Source organism: Micrasema longulum, unplaced genomic scaffold (genome assembly GCF_059751315.1).
Source record: "Micrasema longulum isolate JH-2025_06_02 unplaced genomic scaffold, ASM5975131v1 h1tg001606l, whole genome shotgun sequence".
Lineage (NCBI taxonomy): Eukaryota > Metazoa > Arthropoda > Insecta > Trichoptera > Brachycentridae > Micrasema > Micrasema longulum.
In genome coordinates, this window is record NW_028278787.1 from 171,643 (window position 1) to 193,978 (window position 22,336).

The 22,336-nt window shown below is 39.0% G+C and overlaps 1 protein-coding gene and 4 non-coding genes across 5 annotated transcripts in view; 2 read left to right on the top strand and 3 right to left on the bottom strand.

Moving 5' to 3' along the window:
• The window catches only part of Dpp10 (Dipeptidyl peptidase 10), a gene marked incomplete at its 5' end in the record, with an annotated part of 90,328 nt that overhangs the window by 40,768 nt on the left and 27,224 nt on the right, over positions 1 to 22,336 (bottom strand). The gene's annotated exons all lie outside the window — the stretch shown is intronic.
• On the bottom strand, positions 9,852 to 9,923 carry TRNAP-UGG (transfer RNA proline (anticodon UGG)). The gene has a single exon. It is a non-coding gene; the product is annotated as a tRNA-Pro (tRNA).
• On the top strand, positions 10,104 to 10,175 carry TRNAP-UGG (transfer RNA proline (anticodon UGG)). The gene has a single exon. It is a non-coding gene; the product is annotated as a tRNA-Pro (tRNA).
• TRNAP-UGG (transfer RNA proline (anticodon UGG)) lies at positions 19,377 to 19,448 on the bottom strand. Its single transcript has one exon. It is a non-coding gene; the product is annotated as a tRNA-Pro (tRNA).
• On the top strand, positions 19,630 to 19,701 carry TRNAP-UGG (transfer RNA proline (anticodon UGG)). Its single transcript has one exon. It is a non-coding gene; the product is annotated as a tRNA-Pro (tRNA).

The following is a 22,336-nucleotide window of genomic DNA, read 5'->3' on the forward strand; positions in this document are numbered from 1 at the left end:
ATATGTACACAAAGATCCGTGGTTACGCCACATTTACTCTATGTGTGTAAAGCACATTTACTAGGTTGAGGCGTTCAAATTTACTTGCTAACTACTGGGCCCTGGTTAAGGTTGCATTGCCTACCGTGGGTGCTAATATTGTCCCGGCCCCATAATAACAACTAAACTGTCATCGCGTGTGCATGTGCCTTTAATATTTTCACCGCGATCGCGAATAAAATATTTTTGTGATCCATAATTAATTTACTCCACTGTGTCGTATAATCGCATATAATAATAAAAAATCCACGTCAAGTGCCTCTTCTTCCTGACCACAGTATCTGATCTGATCCTGACTGCCACGAGAGAAGTTTCAAATAATAAGGCGCCAGAACTCCAGTACAAGGTAGGTAATGGCATTCATTGCATTAGGGTTCGGTGGCAAAGTAGATAAAGATAACGCATTCCGCGAACCAGACAATTTCGAGCGTTCATCGGCAAATAGGCAAGTGGCGCGATCAGTCCTGATTGTTTAAAACGAGGCCTGAAGGGCTGATAAAATAAGGCCTAAAGTAACAGTTGGCGACAGATACTTGAAGATCAATCTTGAAGAGGTCGCGAAAGCGTTAAAACCGATCAATGATTATTTCAAATTTTGTAGTTTCAACTGTAAAATATTTTAATATGTTAGGACCGGCTAATGTTCCCGTGGGATGCTGATACAGTTAAGACTGTGCTTTCTTTCCAACGGAACGCTCACGTTCTCTTGTTTTGTCCTTCCCTTACGGGGGTGGTATTGGGATCCTCTGCCTCTGATCACCCAGAGATTCCTTCTTTATCCAAAGCCTAAGAATATCCGTGTTTTTAATTACGTTTTTCGTTTTAGTTTTGTTTGCTGTGTTGCCATAGTTTTAAGTCATTTATTTATATATTTGTATAAATTGTTTGTAGAAATATATTTTTTTAATGAAAAAATACAGAGACATTTTGGGGATCCAGAGGGGGGGGGGATGACGTGTTGGCCTCTGTCCATGCATTCTCATCCCCCCTCCTTAATCTGCATAGAGTTTGTATTCTTTAGAAATATTTATAATAACTTTTCTCTATGCGCAGCTGACAGAGAGTCCCCCATGTGTGCAATTATGAATCTTGTCTTTCCCCTAGACTCTAGGGGCCTAAGATATTTCTTTTTTCCATGTGGTTAATTTTTGCTTCCTATATGACCACACTGATGATTAAACGTCAAAAAATATGAACACGTGAAACCAAACATGATAATTTTCATTTAGAACATTATTGCGACCTTAAACGTTATCCAAAACACTTAATTAGGTGGAATTGGCCAAATCGCATTAGTTTTATTTCCGTTTTTAGGCAGTTTTATACACCATGTACTGTACAAGTAACAGTTTGGACTGTATTCCACAATCCTGTAGCAAGGGGTAGGCGTTGGCCGTGTCTCGCTGCCGTCGTCGCTCTCGGGGTCGTAAATCCCGAAAGTTACGTAGTCTCGAAATTCCTCTCAAGTCCGGTGTCACTGCGTAGGTCGGTGGAAGATACTGGTTCGTAGTCCTGGGGTGAAGCGATGGTCAAGTCCAAGATGTAGATCCAGTAGTAGAGCGGGAGGTCGGGCGGGGTGACGAAATGAAACGATCAGACTAACTTGATGTCTCGAGGCGAACTCAATATTTATTCTTTGAAATGTACACATTATATAGGGCGTGTTGCGGGCTCCCGCTACCTGCGTCCGAACCGGCGTTAGGCCAATACGGGAGTGGGGGGGGAAATACCGCTCCCACTATACCCGGCCGGCGCGCCTCCCCCAAAGTGCATATAGGGAGGTGCCGGCGCTCGGCTCGGTCACTTCGCTGGGAGCCGCCGCACGCGCCACATCAATTACAAATGCCTTTTTTAAGGCAGTCCTTAGTCTTTATACAAATACAAATATGCATGTTAGGGCAATAACGCGTCAAACGTCTAGATTCAGGCCCTTTTTAGGGCCTGTAACACAAATTCCTGCTCTATAGTACCCCGGTATCGCTAAAGTCAGACCCGAAAGTGGAATATTCATCCTTTATTGTGGGTCCAACATTTAGCCTACAGATACCGGGGGGCCCTAACTATATTATTGCATTTCATTTACATATTTAAACCGTCCGTTACACTCCCCCCGATGCCACGCTGTTCGGCTGCGGGGGCATCTTCTTCTCTGGACGGTCCTCTAGTAGTAGTGGGATGAGCCGGATCGCTGGTCGGGCATATTCTCCGGCCGCCGTCTGAACTCGTGCGGTCCGCACCTGTCCATCGGCAGCCAGTCGTGTCTCCATGATCCTCCCTCTTGTCCACTGGTTGCGGGGTGATGACGGGTCGGCGATCACTACAAGATCGCCGACTTTCAATGGCTCCGATCTATCGAGCCACTTTTTCCTCTGTGCTAGTGTAGGCAGAAACTCGCCCAGCCAGCGTCGCCAAAATTTGTCGGCTAGTTGCTGGGCTATCCGCCACTGCTTTCTCAGGCAGATATTCTCCGTTTCTTTGGGGTAGAAGGCGAGATGTGTGCGTGCCCCGGCCGAACCAATTAGGAAGTGGTTCGGAGTCAATGGGGTTTCATCTGCGGGGTCCACCGCCACATGGCTAAGGGGACGGCTGTTTACCGAGAATTCGGCCTCGGCGAACGCCGTCAACAGGGTCTCCTCTCGTGGAGATTGTTCTTTGAGGATAGCGACTAGGGAGGTTTTAACTGATCTCACTAGTCGCTCCCACGCGCCACCCATATGCGGTGAGGATGGCGGTATATACTTCCATTCTACGCCTTTATTTGCTAGTTCTATTTGAAATGCGGCGTCATTATGGAGATCGGCAATTGATTCTCGCATTTCTCTGTCGGCGCCGTGGAAATTTGTTCCGTTATCGGAATGGATCACCCTCGGTTGGCCTCTTCTAGCGGTCATCCGTCTGATGGCTTGGATGGCCGCGTCACTTGTCAGGGATGATGCCAACTCAAGGTGTATGGCTCTGGTCGTCATACAGGTGAATAAAACCCCGTATCGCTTCTCCCGGCGTCGCCCTATCGTAACATATAGGGGGCCAAAGTAGTCCAACCCACAGTGGCTGAATGGTTGTTGGTAGCTGGCCACTCGCGCCTCCGGTATCTGGCCCATTTGCGGTGTGCCGGCTCGTCCTCGCCGAACTCGGCAGATGGCGCATCTGTGACTTATATTTCTCAGCGTCCCTCGTAACTTGAGCACGTAGAAGTTACATCTCACGTCACATAACACTCTCTCCGTCCCCGAATGCCCGGCTCGTCTGTGGTACTCCTCCAGGAGCAGGCGGGTATATCTATGGGCGCCATCCAATATTATAGGCGCCCTCAGTCCTTCTGATGTATCTGTGTTCCTCAAGCGTGTTCCCATTCGCACGGCACCCTTGTCGTCTATGTGCGGCGTCAGCCCGTATAGGCGGCTCCGCGTAGGGAGTCGCTCCCCCCGTCTCAGGGTAGGTATATCGCCGCCGAAAGCGTCCGCTTGCGACTGACGGACCCAATGGAGCTCAGCATTTTCTAGCTCCCCGGCCGTCAGTTCGCCAACTTCGCGGGCGCCGTCTCTTCGGCGGCTTTTTTTCACGAAGCGCAGTACCCACGCCGTTGTCCTTATCAAGCGATTCCACGACGAGAATCGCTGTGGCGCGGGTAGCGCCTCGCTGGTGGTTATCGCCAGTACCACTCGCTCTGCTTTCTTCTCCAGCATCGCATCGTCCGGAGTGGGCGTCATCTTCTTTTCTCGAGGCCATGATTCTTCTCCTTGCCGGAGGTAGTCTGGCCCCTGGAACCATACTCCTTCGAGGGACAGGTCAAGCGGGCGGCCATCTCTCGTACCGATGTCGGCGGGGTTGAGTTTTGTCGGCACCCACTTCCAGTCCGCGGCGTCGGTGAGTTCGTCTATCTCACCTAGCCGATTGGCCACGAACGTTGAGTAGGCGCGCGGCTCCGACCGGATCCAGCACAGGACCGTTGTGGAGTCAGTCCAGTACACCACCTTTTCTATGGCGCACTGGGTTTCTCTCCTGATGGTGGCCGCCAGTCTGGCCGCCATGAGTGCGCCCTGTAGCTCAAGGCGCGGTATTGACATCACCTTTAACGGCGTCACTTTGCATTTACTGCTGATAAAGGTGGTCTTCTTGCCCTCGGTCGTGTTCTCCACGTAGTAAGCTACTGCGCAGATCGCCACTTCCGAGGCGTCGCTGAATAGATGTAGTTCTCGGCGGTTCCACCGACTTACTATGGCGCATCTGGGGATGGCGCAATTTAAATTTTCTAACTGTGCGATCCAATTTTGCCATCTAGTCTTATGATCTTCTCTTATCGTTTCGTCCCATCCGGTTTGAGCCCTCCATACATCCTGTAGGAGCATCTTAGAGCGGATGACGAGACATCCCAGGAATCCGACCGGGTCAAAAACTCGCATCACTGCACTCAACAGCTCCCTTTTAGTGGGCCAACTGTCGCTACCCTGGCCGAGTGGGTCGTCGAATTGATAAATAAACTCATCTGTGGCAGGTCTCCAAGTCACTCCCAGGACTCGTCCTGTGAATTCATTTGTAGCGCCGGCCGTCTCGTGCGCTTCCGTTAGGTATATCGGCGTGGCCGGCGCGGCGCGCGCTTCAGGCGGCACCGAACTGAGCACTTCACTCTTGTTGCTAGCCCAGTTCGTCAGTGTAAACCCGCCTCGGCGTAGGACTTCGGATACCTCCCGGACCATTTTCTCAGCAGCGCCGGCATCGTCCATGGCGTCCAAATAATCATCCATATAAAATTTGGATTTGCATGCCGCCGCTGCCTCCGGGAACTCGTTCTGACTCTGTTCGGCCACTGTATTTCGCACATACTGCGCAGAACTTGGTGAGCACGCGGCTCCAAAAGTCATTGACGTCATCTTGTAGGTTTTCGGCATCGACTCCGGATTATCTCGCCAGAGATAAAGTTGAGCGAGTTGATCTTGTTTTGTGATTTTTATTTGTAAAAACATTTCACTTATGTCCGCCGCAAGCGCTATATGTCCCTCCCGGAATCGAAACATATTTCCCAATAGCGATGATAATAGGTCCGGTCCGGCCATTAACTTGTCGTTGAGAGAGACGCCTCTATACTTGCTTGCGGCGTCGAAGACTACCCGTATTTTGGCGGGTTTCTTCGGATTAATGACCGCAAAATGTGGCAGGTACCACCTCTTCGGTACGTTATTTAATTCACTTTCACATACCTCGGATGCATATCCCTTTTGTAAGTATCCGTTCATTTTCTCATGATATGCGGCGGCAAGCTCTCTGTTATTTCTTAATTTTCTTTCCACTCCTTCCAGGCGGCTGAGAGCGTGTTGCCTATTGTTGGGCAACCACGTATCTCCGTCTTTCCACAAGAGTCCAGTCTCCCAATGTCCATCCTGAAGAGGTTTTGTCGTGGCTTGCATGATCGCGTATGCGCGCGTTATCTGTCTGTCAACGCGCGTGGCACTCGTTACTCCCAACGAGTCGATTGTGAAGTTATTTTTTACAAGACTTGCTAAATTAACGCAGCACTTGGTTTGCTGCGCACTATCACTGTCAGTCGGGCTTGTGGGTAGCTCCGACATGATACGCTCGTTCTGTCCGCGGCACTCGTGATTTACTTCGGTGGTTACAAACGGCCTTACTGGCCCGTTACACTCGCGATTCACTTCCGCGATTGTAAGCGGCATTACTAGCGAGCTATACTCGCTATTCACTTCGGCGGTTGTGAGTGGCATTACTAGCCCGTTTCGCGCGCGATTCACTGCCGCGGTTATGGGCGGCATTACAAGCCCGCTACACTCGCGATTCACTACCGTAGAGCACTTTGATTTACTCGTAGTCGCGAGCGTAATGTTGTTTTGCGCCAGTGCGCTGCCGTTGACTCTACCGTGAGTCACCCAGCCTAACAAGGTTCTTGAACGGATTTCATCACCGTTCGTTATCACTTCCCGCGACACTATTACGCCAGCGTTGTCTTGCCCGATGATCATTTGTGGCTTGACAATTCTCGAACCGTTCGCGGTTCCACTGCGTGCACACGGCGCTTGTGGAAGGTTCAATTCTCGCACTGTGTTCGCTCCGATGCGATATGAAATGTCACTATTTCCTTTTATGTTCACTTGCACTCGGCGCGTGTCTATCGTTGCACTATTTCCACCGATTCCGCGGATCGAGATAACATCACTACGTCCGCGGGCTCCCACTTTGTTCGCGACTTCATTGTCTATCAACGTGATAGTGGAACCTTCGTCCAGCATCGCGTTCACTGTTACGCGACCCCGTGGTCCGCTTATTTCCACTTCGATCACTTTTAATAAAACTTTCGAGTCACTATTCGGTCCGCTCATTACCCCGACGAACTGATTCCCGTCGGGCACTATTGCGGTTTCACTAACGCTGTCCGCGCTATTCACTCGCGGCTCGCTGTGTAATAACTTGTGATGGTTCGCTGTACACGTACCCACGTTGCACTTAGCGGTGCTTCGGCACTGGTTTGCTCGGTGTCCGTCACTCAGGCACCGATAACACAATTTTCTATTTCGCACAAAGTCTCGTCGCATCAATAACGACATCTTCGCAAACTCGTTACATGCACTTAACTTATGACCGCTACGGCCGCACTTCGCGCACTTTGAGTCTGTTGTTGGCCGTGATTCCGTCGCCGCGAACACTGTTTCCTTTCCACGCGCCGGTAACTTCGTCTTTTCAAAGGCGCAGGCGTCCTTGGCGTTGTCCGCGAAAACCATGATCCAGTCCACGAAGTCGCGAAGTGTTGCCTTCTTGTTAGCTCCTTTGCGCGACATCACCCAGAGTTGGCGCGTGAAAAACGGGAGTCGAAGCACCATCTCGTTCAGCAGTTCGTCCGAATGCAGGTGTTCTTTGCGCCTCTTTTCCAACGTGAGGCACATGTTCCGTACGGCAATCGCGAACTCCACTAAATCGTCCATGGTGCTTTCTGCCGTCAGTCGCGGTGATTTTCGCAGCTTGTCCAACTGCGTGCTCATGATGACGTCCGGGCGGTCGTAGTGCGTCTCGAGGGTGCTCATGATCTTATGAACATCCTTTGATTCCACTAGTAGTCCCTCCACTAGCGCCCGGGCGGGCCCTTTGAGTGCCTTCTTCAGCCTGAGAAGGTTTTCCGGGTCCGTCAGTTGGCACAGCTCTGAAGACTCCCAGAATTGGTCGCAGAATGCCGGCCAATGCACGGGGCTGCCGCTGAAGTCCTGTAGCTCCCTGGCGTTCCCCTGTCGAGCGAGCATGGCGCCGATGCGTGTTTCCTCTTCCTGGTTTTGTCCTCGATTCCCTCCTTGCTTTGCCAGCAAGGCCTCGAGTGCCAGCGTGAAACGGTCGGCTGGTTCGGCGTTGGTGTGCTCCTCGACCCATCTCTCTGTGTTGCGGCGCGCCGTTTCCTTCGGCCTCGCCTCTTGATTGTCCTCCTCAGAGAAAGGCTCGTTCCTCTTGGGGTAGACAGGATCAATGACTAGCGCGTCCCGGTCCTGGGGCGCGCTCGATGTAGCTTCCTTCTCCGCCTGGGCCAGAGCGCTCCGCGCTCCGAGTTGCGCGGTGTCTGGCTGAGCGGCTGGCTTGCTTGTAGTTCCCAAAAGCGACATCAATTGTTTGATTTGCTTCTCGTAGTGTCTTCTCTCCCGACGCCTCTCAGATCTCTCGTTCTGCAGCGTCTCGTCAGTCGCAGTCGGCGAGGGGGTTGCTTCTTCCTGAAGAGTGATGTCACCTTCCGAATCGGAATCTCCATCCGATACGGGCTTGGTGGGCTGCTCCTCGGCGTTCTTTCCAGAGCGTAGTGAGGCGGGCATCGTAGATTCGTCTCGGCTGAAGACTCAAAGTAGATGGCAGCTGAAGATCACAATCCGGCGAGTCGAAGGACCAGAAACTGTACTGTACAAGTAACAGTTTGGACTGTATTCCACAATCCTGTAGCAAGGGGTAGGTGTTGGCCGTGTCTCGCTGCCGTCGTCGCTCTCGGGGTCGTAAATCCCGAAAGTTATGTAGTCTCGAAATTCCTCTCAAGTCCGGTGTCACTGCGTAGGTCGGTGGAAGATACTGGTTCGTAGTCCTGGGGTGAAGCGATGGTCAAGTCCAAGATGTAGATCCAGTAGTAGAGCGGGAGGTCGGGCGGGGTGACGAAATGAAACGATCAGACTAACTTGATGTCTCGAGGCGAACTCAATATTTATTCTTTAAAATGTACACATTATATAGGGCGTGTTGCGGGCTCCCGCTACCTGCGTCCGAACCGGCGTTAGGCCAATACGGGAGTGGGGGGGGAAATACCGCTCCCACTATACCCGGCCGGCGCGCCTCCCCCAAAGTGCATATAGGGAGGTGCCGGCGCTCGGCCCGGTCACTTCGCTGGGAGCCGCCGCACGCGCCACATCAATTACAAATGCCTTTTTTAAGGCAGTCCTTAGTCTTTATACAAATACAAATATGCATGTTAGGGCAATAACGCGTCAAACGTCTAGATTCAGGCCCTTTTTAGGGCCTGTAACACAAATTCCTGCTCTATAGTACCCCGGTATCGCTAAAGTCAGACCCGAAAGTGGAATATTCATCCTTTATTGTGGGTCCAACATTTAGCCTACAGATACCGGGGGGCCCTAACTATATTATTGCATTTCATTTACATATTTAAACCGTCCGTTACACACCATTTGACGTTTAATCATCAGTGTGGCCATTATATGAAGCAAAGTGTCATTACATTAAAAAAATCTTAAAATTAATCACTCTCTTGGGGTAAGAAAAAATCCAGAATACCCATACAGGACTCTATAACAGTTGCGGGTGGATGGTGGGCTTAAGGATCCCCTTCAAAAGAAAAATATTTTATTGATGTTTAGATAACCTACTTAACATATTTATATATGTTCTTTTTATCAATGTTCCTTCCAAAGTTTTAAGAAATAACTCTATTCTTCACATGCCTCTTGTTTCATCTAATTATAGGCAAAATTCATATTTATGGCGAACTTTTAATAATTTTAATGTAATAAATAAATCATTTAACATAGATTTATTTGCAAATAATCTTAATGACGTACGGCGTTTGCTTTCGAAATAATTCGTAGTATTTTTTCTTTTGTTTTGAATTTACATTAAATTACTTTTCATTTTATGTTCGAGAATCTTTTTTAACTTACTGTGATGCTACTTGTGAAATCCTGTAATTGGCTTATTTGTTATTTGCTTTGTTATGTATATATATATAAATATTTTTTTTTTTTTTTTTTCTTTTATTCAGGAAACATACAGTACAGTTACAAAGTTTAATATTTTACACAATTAGACTTAATTCTAATGGACCAGTGAAGTTTCCATATTATAAAGCAATTATATGTAAGGTTAATTATGAAAGTATAAAAAAGAGAAGGAAAAAGAAAAACATAAATGAAAGTTGTTTAAAAATTAAAATTTAAGTGAAAAAAATATATTTTAAAGTTTGTAGTTTGTAGTGAGTATTTACAACTGGAAATAATATTAAAAATGAAGAAAATTTGTAAGAGTAATTAAAAATTTAGAATTGAAATAAAGAATGAAAAACATGCACAGATGTAAAAATAAAATAAAATAGTAATAACATTTTTAAAAAAAAGGAAAAACATAAATATACACATATTTATTTTAAGGGATTCAAAGAAACGATGAGGAGAGAATGAGAAGAGAGAAGAGAGCGTTCGAGCAAGCGCTCATCGTTATGAGAAGAAACGATAAATATATATATGATAATTATAGCTGTTGGTTATCCAAATAAATAAAATAAATAAATAAATGATGCTCTAAAAAAATAATCGATGATTATTTAAAAAGGGCTCGTCCGGGATTTGAACCCGGGACCTCTCGCACCCAAAGCGAGAATCATACCCCTAGACCAACGAGCCGACTGATTATATAGCCACTCACAAACTACACAACACATGTCTGTAAAATTTTAACTGCATTTTTTGATGACGATAATAATTTTCTTAGTGCATTGTTAGCAATTTCCGTTCTTGGAAGTACTATTTAGATTAACAATTATTGCGTGAGACCGTATTGTTTTTTGTCGACAGTTTTCGCATGGCTCGTTGGTCTAGGGGTATGATTCTCGCTTTGGGTGCGAGAGGTCCCGGGTTCAAATCCCGGACGAGCCCTAATTTTTTAAATTTTTATGTACCGTATTATCAGCGCTATGATGTTTTAAAATATTATATTTCTGAAATAACTCCGCGTGCGACGTCAGAGGTTCTTATCTGACAGTTCTCCCAATTGGTTCGTTTGCGGTAAGCAAATCAGATATCCTTGACAGCTCTCATATCATTGATTGGTTAATATGAGCAAGTGACGTCGATCAAAGTGGTGCGTTTTTATAAAAGTATATTATATTTTTTTCGTATATTTTCAAGAAACTTTGCTCTACAATTTAATGCGCTAATTTTTTTTTGTATCCAATTTCTCGTAGGGCTGAAGTTCCTCATTGTGTATAATATACACATCTCCGTTGTAATATGTTAATATAAACAGCTCCCCAGGGAGTTGAACCCAGTTGTTGTCTACAAAAATTTGCACAAACTCAAAATATTGTTGATAAATTACCTGGTCCATGAAGAAGTATAGAAATTGAAAAAATAACATTTTCAGGCGTTGCCTAGTATGCAGGTGAAATAATTCAATTAGATGAATCTCACTCGCATAAATAAAGGTTTCAGCTCTTTAACTTCACAAACATCAACAGATGAAAGAATTGAAGGAATATAGATGTTCAAATATAGGCAGAATGGTGAATGTTACACAGTGTGTAAAGTGGCCACTTAAACCAGCCATTGACAGGTCATAAACCCTGTAGATGCCTAGACTTCTATATTACCTTCTCTTAAATGTTCTTCATCTCTGTTGTAATATGTTAATAAAAACAGCTCCCCAGGGAGTTGAATCCAGTTCTTGGCTACAAAAATTTGGACAAATTTAAAATATTGTTAAAATAATATGATAAAACTCGTGTGTAACTGCTCAATAAACAACTTCAATTGTAACCCATCTTTCTCAATTAACCTCAAATCAACTCACGCGCACCCGTCCTATAATGTAAATATTATAATTATGAATAACTCGTATAGTGTCATTTGCCTAATATAATAAAGTAAGGGTATAATGTGAATTTAATTTAACTTAAAATTTGTAATTTAAGTAAAACAAAATGTGTGTATGTGTATGAATGTCTATAAGGGTGCACACGTGTGTGTGCATATGTAAATGGAGATATATAAATAAACATAAATATGTTAGTCTGCCTTAGCACGGGTCTTCTCCTACTAGGCATTACTTTATAATATATATTTTAAAATAAAGAAAATAATAAAAAAATATATAAATAAATTAAAAAAAAAAAAGTTTACCTAGTTATCAAAAGCTACTTAGAGAACAAGCGGGTTATAATGGGTGCGAAGGTTTTCACGGTCACTGTTATCAATATGTTTATTTTTTTAGTAATACCGTGTAAGTTGGATTTGTTCCAATGTTTTGGCTACCATTGCAGGAGCCATCTTCAGGGTAAACTGAGTGTTTTGTAGAACACATACTTTTTTAGAATTTTTTGTAGAACGGGTTGTAAGTTTTTTAAATCCCAAAAGGCCGAATAAAGATAAAGATTCTTTGAAGAGATGATGTACAAAAAAAAAGTAATTTTTCTACGCTTAAATAAATCTAAAAATCATATTTAATAGAGGCCCAATTTATTTGCCTTGAGGAATGCCACGGTTTCCTTTATATTCCAGTTTCTTATATAAATTGAATCTGCAAATACGTTATTATTTACTATCGAAAATCTTCGATTTCAATCATTTCAGTTATCCGCTCGGCGGGGTATTTTGATTTCAAGCGTAAGTTAATATTTGGAGTTCCAGGGAAGTATATTCTTTTCAGATAATATGGTATTTGTATCCTTGTGTAGAATACTAGGGGTGTTCACGCTCGGTGGAGCCGAATATGAAATGTGGATGAAGGCTTCCGAGGATTTCCTGGCCTAGGAATTTCGTATTGTTACTCCAATTTCATTTGACAAAAACACAATAAATAAGACATCTTTATTATTTCGCCAGTAAAACGTTTTTTGTTCTGAAGAGACGTATTTTAATTTTATTTCTGACAAATATTCTGCTTCAAATTTGTTGCAACAGAGAGGGAAAACATTTTGAAGAAGGGAATGCGGAAGTCTGGTAGGTTAAAGTGGCCACTTTAAATCACCATTCTGCCTATGTTTAAACATCGACATTTCCCTAACAGTTGACTTTAGTGAAATAAAAGAGATAAATCCTTTATTATGTGGGCGGGATTCATCCGGCTAAACCATTACTACTAGGCAACCCTTGAAAAAAAAAATTCAATTTTAATCGTCATGTGTTCGTAAAGTAAGGTTCACACGAGAGGTGGTAAAAAAAAAATAACTCTTATTTTAAAACAGTCGTTCAAAACTTCAGAAACAGCTGATGCAATTAGACAAAAAAATATTCTGATTTAGAGTTAAAAAATGAAACGGTTATTTTTAGGAAGCAGCTGTAACAGTCTCAATATAAATAAAACAGGATATGCGAAGTTCTTTCTTAAAAAACAGTGATTAAACAGTTATTATTATTTTATTTTATTGAAATAAACGGCACTTAGTGCCTTTTACATATTAGTTACAAATACAATTAAATACACATACATGTAAGCATAATTATAAGTAATACCGAGCATTTAAAACAATATTATTAATTTAGAAAGTCTAGGAAATATAAACCATATAAAAGAATAAAATATTACCAGTTATAGAATTATCGATAAAAAAAGTTATAAATTATTATATAACAGTTTTAAGAGAAGTCTGGAAAACATTTTTTGTATGAAATTTCCTGTAGCACTAAACCTTCATTAAAATGAACACAATTAATTACAATTTCGATGTATTAATATATTGCAACAGGGATGAAGATCATTTTATAGACGGGAATATTGAAGTATAGGCATTTACAGGGCTCATGCCTTATCATTGGACGGTTTAAGTGGCCCCTTTACACACTGTGTAACATTCACCATTCTGCCCATATTTGAACATCTATATTCCTTTTATTCTTTCATCTGTTGATGTTTGTGAAGTTAATGAGCTGAAACCTTCATTTATGCGGGTGAAATTTATCTAATTGAATTATTTCACCCACATACTAGGCAACGCCTTAAAATCTTATTTAAAAAAAAAATTATACTTCTCTAGGACCAGGTGGAATTATCAACAATATTTCAAGTTCACTCTACCAAAAATCGGACCCGGTACCTCAAAAATGGCAAAAGCCGCCCACTGAGATAAAAATCATAGTACGTGTGGTATGTAAATATAGCCTATATACTGAACTAGCGATGGAAATATTTATTTTAATTTATAATAATTTAATGAGCCAGCATGCGAAAATCAATTGCCACGCCAAATAACTTCAACCTTGTGACTTTTACATTTGTACATTTCAAACAAAAGTATAATATCTTTTTATTCTTCAAAGACCCTTTTGTTAATCGTGACAAAGAAAAGTCAGCATAAAATATACAACATGTTTGGCCAATTTAACGCGATAAATCTCGTTTCTTGATTGATTAAAAGTATCAAACACAAAGACTCAATATACGATTGCTTGTGCAGGATTCTTGTTGAATTTTCAAACAAATTAAGATGTGTGTTCGAATTCACGAAGACATTTCAATTGACAGTCGTGTTGAATTTGTTACCAAACAATCTTAAAAATGGCAACCAAAAGTGACAAGGGCAAAATAAGAGACTGGCTATTCGATCAGGAGTTTATAAATTAATAAATTTGAATATTTGTAAATATAGATAAGGCAGGAATATAAATATGTAATATTAACACGGATATTTATACACGTGTATATATATGTTAATATATATGTATTTGTATGTGTGTGTATGGATATGTATGTGACGTATGAGGTATTTTATTACGAAAATGGCGCTATATAAGTTATCCACAATAAAAGTATGTGTGCATGTACGGGTATAGATATAGACTAAGATAAAGATATGGATATAGATATAGATATGTAAAGAAATAATGTTTTTTTTAAAAAGGCTTTGTGCCAATTAATTATGTACACACTTCTGTTTTACATTTTGGTATTCTGGTTTTTTATTTATTTTTTATCTTATAATTGCGATGTCATATCCTCATTTTTTGATTTTTTTTGCATTTTTCTAAATATTATTTGAAAACATAAATTATATGATTTATTTTATTTCGCTCCTTATATTTAAGTTAGTAGTAATTATTTTTATACAACTATGTAGTGTTATCATATGTTTTCATGTAAAGGATCTTTACCGACAAGCTATATTAATTGGCTAGGTGAGTACTGTAAAAAAAAAAAAAAAACAATATAAATGTAATATTGTATGTGTCAGATTATCGTTCGGGCGTTCAAGCTATAACTGATGCTCGGTCAGTAAATCCATTAATTGTAGATATTCAGAGTAAAATTAAGCATCTAAAAATAAGAGGGATGATCAGTCAAATATGCTGGATAAAAGGGCATGCTGGTATCGTAGGAAATGAGAGAGCGAATGAACGAGCAAGAGCCGCAACTTGTAAAAGAACGGCACCTTTCTTCTCAGAATTTCCCCTTAGCTTTGCTAAACGCTGTATAAAACAAAATACGCAGCAGCGTTGGGAGAATCATAACCGCGCTTCTTCTACAGGTAAATCACTAAACCCAACGCTGGCTGATGCAGCAAACTTCCGTCATCATCACTAAAGTACTTTCGAAACGACCCAATTTTTTACCGGACACGGAACTATGAGAATTTATCTATATAGGTTTAAATTAAGGAATGATGACTATTGTCCATGAGATGATATTTCTTAACAGAACATCTGTTATTTCAGTGCCCATTTTTCAGTTTACAACGCCATAATCTTGAAGCAGAATGCAGGAAAGATGGAATATCCTTAACAGATATCCACACCGTAGTTAAAAGTAGTAATCACGCGCCATTGTTCTTGAACTTTGCAGCAATGGTGATTGGACTCATAAAGGTAATAAACCAAAATCTGTGATCGAACATCCCATATCCAAGACAAACAAAAACGATTTTATCCGAGTACCTTAGCCTTGTACATGACACGTAAGGCTACTAAGGCTAATATTGTATGTAAATAATAAATAAATAAATAAAATAAAAAACATGGAAAGACGGATGCTCGGTGTATGTCTGAGAAATAAATTAAGAAAGTAGGCGCCGAACCGGAGTCGCAGACATCATCGATCGTAGAGCAAAATTATAATGGCTGTGGGCAGGACTTTTGGCGAGAGCAAATGACGACAGGCGAACACCCCCAGAATAATAAAGTGGAGACATGGGCAAAAAAATGAGGTATTGGAAGGCGACGACATTGATTGCATCGATATTTTTTTTAATTTGGCTCTAACGGGATTTTAAATAGAATGATCTTCATGGCGGTAATGCAGAACCGAACTCAAGTCATGTGGGTCTATTTCCGTAAAAGGGAAGAGGGTTTATCTACTAATACACTAAGGAGTAGGGCTGGGAGGCGTGTATCGGTCGGGGGTCGGGCCGTGCTGCTCCTTCGCCGCCGTTGTGTTTTATCGGGGACGCTGTCCTTGATAAGATTGGGCTTTCATATTACGTGTAGTTAATAAGGTTGGTTGTTAGGTTGGTTGATAGGTCGGTTGATAGATTAGTTAATAGGTCTTGACTAGGATGCTAGATTTTGAATAGGTTGATGCTAGGTTTTTATTTTGAATAGAGTTGTGCTAGGAATACAGCGAATTTATGAACAATGACTTTCTTTTTTTGGGCTTAATCGGTTTGAATTATTTGGCTGGTGGAGGGGTGGTAACGGTTCTGGTTCTCCCGATTTACTAAAAAACTAATGAACTAACATACCCCATCGCCGTCAAAATTCTGAAAATTTTATTGAGGGTGACAGATAAATTGACTGTATATACTTAGGTGGCTCTGACGGCGATCGGGGCGTTGAAAACAGTAAATGTAAATTCAAAAAATAAAAATACGCGGAACTTTTGAAAACAAAGATTTTTTGAAAAAAATAATTAAAAGCTTAAAAAATAATTGTTTTTGCAATGTGCGGATCTAGAAAGAGGCCACAAGTGATTTAAAACAGATTCGAATCAGCGGGTGGCGAACCCTGGAAAATCGATGAAAAACACAAATTCGCTCCTAACTTTTTTTCTGATTAACATATTGAAGAGTCTATGTGAAATTGTTATGTTTTTTATGATTGTTTTAGTTTAAATTGCTTATTATGTTTAAGATGATCATTAGGTTGATTGGATTAATTACGTTTTTATTATGTTAATCAACTAATTTAAGGCGTGTTTCGCTTATCGTAAAATGTTTCCCTCAGCACGAAACACCCCAATAAAGGAACATTATTCTGTATAAAAAAATACAAACATTGTAAAAGTATAAATAAATAAAAAAAACTATTATTTACAAACCCAAGTCATGTAAATTAGATTATTTTGCAAAAAAATCGCATGTATATTGAATGCAGTTATGCAGAAAACAGACAGCCATAAAAAAATGAAAATGAGATAATTGCACTTTTGCAAAAAGAGTCAATAATCAAATCTGTACAAAAGTTGGAATGTTTTTGACTTTGACAAATGATAAATGATAATTATATTAGTTTTTTTTATATTACAAACAATAATCTAATTATGTATTTGACCATTTTAAATGATTTTAAAAGCACCGTAAATTTTTTGTAGTCCCGCTAGTGTTTTCTGCAAATTGAGAAAATGCTGTTTTTGTGATCGACACTTTTTTCAAAAGGTGATCATTGGAGTTTTTTTATATGAAAGTGGTCTGACTGCTTTTAGCAGAACCTAGAATAGACCTTACTACACCCGATAACACGTACCAATATCTCATTATTTCAATATTGTGAACTGGTGGCTTTCTGCATAACTACGTTCAAATGGTCCTTTTTTTTTTCTTTATTAGGGCCTACTACCAAAACTTGATAACATCGGCCAATAACAAGTTACATTTATAAACATAAGAAAAACATAAACAGACAGGAATAACAATATAGATACAAACAAAAGACAAGAAAAATATAAGTATAAGAATAACATCAAAATATCAATTGTAATAATAAACACATATCCAAACCAACAAAAATTTCAACATAAATTGAAATAGGCACTATCAGAAAAACCCACCAAAACCTGATAGTGCCTATTTAACAGAAAATAGAAACTAACAGTAAAATTAAAAGGAAGATAGAACTTAATAACTAGAAAAATTACAACAAAATAATCAAAATAGTCCTTGCGTCTATAAAGGACAAACATACATACATTAATTTTGATATTTGAAAGATTACTATATTTTGTGAAAATAATAGCACCTCTTATTTTTTGTATACTTACGTATATTGAATATTTTTTCATATACATACATATATATTATTGACAGTACACAAAAAAACAGGATAAAATTAATTTTTTAAAAAATCCGTTTTGGCATAGCCTGTTCGAGGTAACAGAATGATTAAATGTTAAAATTTACACACACATAATACGTATATACACATACCTACATTAGAGAGGTCCGACGATATCTGAAGTTTTTTTTTTTTTTTAGACACCAAAGTAAAGGGGTCTATAAACTTGTATTTTGGATCACATTGAACGTAAAAAATATTAAAAAAAATATTCCAAAATACTTTTGGTCCTCAACCGAGGTTTGAAGTTTATAACTGTCTGAACCTCAGAGTAATGTTGTGCCAAACTACAAAGAAGCCCTTTAGCCATGTTTCATAAAACGGGAGCGTTGTTGGTCAGCGACAACTTCAGTCTACTGATGGCTATTTTGTTTTGCTTGACAACGGGCGCTTAACGAGTCCTGACGGACGCTTTTGTCGCTGTGCATGGCTTTGTTTGTAAATAACTTGGATATTTACGTTATAATAAATAAAAATCGACAATGGTGAATTGCAGTATGTTTGGTTATAACAGTACGAGCGTCAAAGATGTTAAAAGAGTCAGTTTTCACAGGTAATTGATTTCGAATATTTTCCCTTGACTTACATTGATTTTTGACATTTATTGTCCCGACATGTGTATAATATTGCTTAAAAAATTACCTTATATAAACATATTTACTTAAGATACTATTTTTTCTCAATTTAGGCGATAAATTTATGAATTAAAGTTTTTTTTACTGTTGATAATGACAGTTGATTACGGGCAATATGTCGGGGTCGCACTAGGCATCCAAATAAAGTTTTATCGAGTAGAGGTCGATTCAAATTTTACTCGAAAATAGCAACGTTAACCTTGAAATCGCATCTCACATGACGTGTCTAAATTTCAGGCCGCTACGACTCGCCATTTCGGAGATGTGACGGACAAACAAACAAACTCAACACCGGACTTTGGTTCCATGGAGTTGAGATTTAGGTCTCAATAAATGTCTCATAAGTATATTGTAAATAAAATTAATAAATAAATCAAATATTAAACACACACATGTATTTTCAGTTTTATAAAATAAATATAGGCGAATTATATAAAAATAAATTGGAATAACCTGACAATAATAAATACACAGGTACATATTTACTATAAAGTATTTACAATGCAAATTATTATATATTTTGCAAATCTCTACCCGAGTACGGCTCATTGTTTTGCTGCAAACTGTAGCCAACTTAATACCCGATAGTCATAGAATGGTTTTTCTGCGTTTGGGCTCCTCTATAGTTTGGCGCATCATAACTTCAGAGTACCTCAGGGTCTGAACATTTTGTTAATTATGTTTATTGATAAAATATGTTTTTGTTACTTAAGATATAACTTAATCACATGACAAATTCAATCATGTTTTAAAACTACCGAAATGTAAAAAGTTTACACTCCTCGGAACTAATTCCGTTGAGCGCCTGGCTTATATTGACGAACACAATGGCTCATTAAAACAATGCTTCCCATTTATTACAAAACAAAGGGCAACGCACGCCCTTAGATGCTTATTTAATAAGGTTTAATGTACATTATAAAATTTATTAGGCTTATTTTCTTATTTAAAATGACTTTCGAAAATTTTAAGCTCTGGTTGAGGGCCAAAAGTCGTATTAGATATTTTTTTACATACTTTTTGCATTCCGAGCAATCCAAAAGGAAACTTTTTAGACCCCTTTCCTTTTCAAATTTCGGAAGAAAAAAATATCAGCCCACCCTAACAAACATACATATACACAATTGAAGCCTAAGGTTCAATACTAAACAAAATGTGTATTCATAAAATTAAAATAATAAAAACAGGGCTCGTCCGGGATTTGAACCCGGGACCTCTCGCACCCAAAGCGAGAATCATACCCCTAGACCAACGAGCCATGCGAAAACTGTCGACAAAAAAACAATACGGTCTAACGAAATAATTTTTAATCTAAGTAGTACTTCCAAGAACGGAAATTGCTAACAATGCGCTAAGAAAATTATTATCGTCATCAAAAAATGCAATTAAAATTTTACAGACATGTGTTGTGTAGTTTGTGTGTGGCTGTAAAATCAGTCGGCTCGTTGGTCTAGGGGTATGATTCTCGCTTTGGGTGCGAGAGGTCCCGGGTTCAAATCCCGGACGAGCCCTTTTTAAAATAATAAACCTTTTTTTTTTTTTTAGAGCATTATATAAGTAGGTAATCTAAATATCAATAAAATATATCTAGTGTGTAAAAAAATCACTGCTCTAGTACCATGGTCTAGGAGAACGGGAATTTGTTTACATAAAACATTACAGAAAAAAATCTTTAGTATTTAAAAACTGTTCGGATGAACGTAAAAAAGATTTTGTAACTTTTCATTGGTAAGTAGGTACCTAAGTACTTGTTTATGATGGAATTCCAAAACTCAAACTAGTTCGTTTTCAAATATTGAATTTAAGTAGGTAACTAGGTACTTGTTTATAGTTGAATGCCAAAACTTTGACTAATTCGTTCTCAAATATATAATTATTTTGCAAATCTCAAACTTTGTTTTTTTCACCAACAGGGGTGCGCTGTATTTAAGAATTTTATTTTCAAAAATGTATCGAAATTCAGTTGATATTATAGTCATATTACCAAAATTCCAGTAAAAAGAAATGAACGGGTAAAAATTAAAAGGAATTTAAGGAAATGATCTGATTGGGATCCATAAAAAATCAATGTTGTTTGTAAACATTAAAAAACAAACTATTTTTACACAGTGAAAAAAACATCTTCCCAATTTTATATTGTATGCATTATTGTCGAATGCAACCCTGGTGATGGATGAAAAAACATTTAGGCTCCTTACTTTTTTCTACTTAATAAATTGAAGATTTTAACAGATATAAATATGCTCGTGGCAAGAATCTATATTTCGCTGAAAACCGCACGTAAATCGGTCCAGTAGTTATTCAGTCCATCGAGGACACACATACGTACGTTGCCTTTTCTATATATAGATATACAGACTATCAGGGGCTAACCGTGTTTAGAAGCGATTATGCGCAGCTTACCATTATATTTGAATAACCATAATAATGTTTTATTGTAACTTTATTTACAGAAAAACAAATAAATAATTACAATTTATTTTAAATCATTTCCACTGCTTGTATTTTTATTTTAATATAAAAAAAGCGCTCCCAGCGCCTGCGGTGAGCCACAAAACTATCCGATTATTTCAGCTTATTTTTTAATACAAATAAGTATACTTTATTTTGAATGTCTTAACCCCAGTGCGGGTTTTTTCTCCTAGATTAAACTTGCAGATTACACAAATTATTTGAAGATTCTTGATTTGTAAACAGTATTTCAAACATTGTTTCTTAAGGGCTATTTTTCTATGAGATGGTACTTTTGACATAAGACCATAATTACTTTCCTGCGTCATATTGAATGACATATGGCGCTCGACGCGGCCGTTTTTAGCACTATTAATTTCTTGAACAATTCAGCCAGTTGACATTTCATAGTGCTATTTTTTATTTATTTTTAATGATACTTGTATAAAAGTAATGGATTATGTATCTATTTAATATAATATATCACGAAATTACATCGTTTGAGTTGATTTCATGGATGAGAGTTGTTGTATCACACAGAACCACAGAGAAATATCAATTTATAGTACATATTACTTACATTTTATGATGTACCTTCTATGTAGGTGCTAATATATGATATTTTTTATAGCTTTCCTGTAAATAAAATTACCATTCACCACTGTAGGCTATTCACATTACTCTAGAGCTAACACAAATTATATATTTTCTATATTTGTAACATTAAAACTAATCATCGGAAACATTCTACCATTCCTCGTACACGTATGTGAAGCATTTAACAACAATTTTAATAGTCTTGATATATTTAACATTCCTCAGAACAGAAGAGAACTCATAGGCTTGATTCAGACAAACAGAGAATAGACGTTTTGTCTCTTTTCTTACTCTTAATCATAAAATCAAATGCAATTTTCCACTCCTACTTTCCTTCATTCATCCTTTACCACTCCTTATCAATTTCCTTATTTTCCTTCCCACTATCTCCTTGTTTTGTCCACATTTCTTTTATTTTAATGCATGGTATATTTATTCTAAATATAGATTAAATCATCGTCGCTTTATTTTATATGAAAGTAAATTGAATAAAGTTATTTTTATTTTAAGGAACATTATCAAAAAAAAATTCGGGTTAACTAATAATTTGATATAATGTTATTTTAACTAGTTTAAAATAAAAAAATTAAAAAAAAAAAAAATTAAACTTATTGAAATAGCATTATATCAACTCATTAGTGATCCTTAAGACAAAAATAACTTTATTCAATATACTTTCATATAATATTGAATTATCTATCCTTACCTCTGTTTTGTATAAATACATTGAACTCCTTAATAAAGATGCCAGTCTCGAAGGCGATGAAACCGGTCACTGGATATTCGAAATTTGTGGATTAAAGTATCACTCGTCTTTTATTTATTTATTTATTTATATATACGCTCAATGGGCATTTTTATGGACACATTTATACAAAGAAAATTATTATAACAAAATTGGAAAGACTCAATGGTTTATAGTAGACTTTGTGGGAGTGGAAGCGGGAGAGAGGTGTTTATAATTGAATTTGATTCAGTGATCGTTTAACAGAAGACAACTTGTTATCAAAGAAATTAAGTCTGGTATGTTTGTTGGCAGTCCTAAGAATTCTGGGCATAGGGGAATGGAAATCATAGTTAGTTCTATGGTTATCGGTA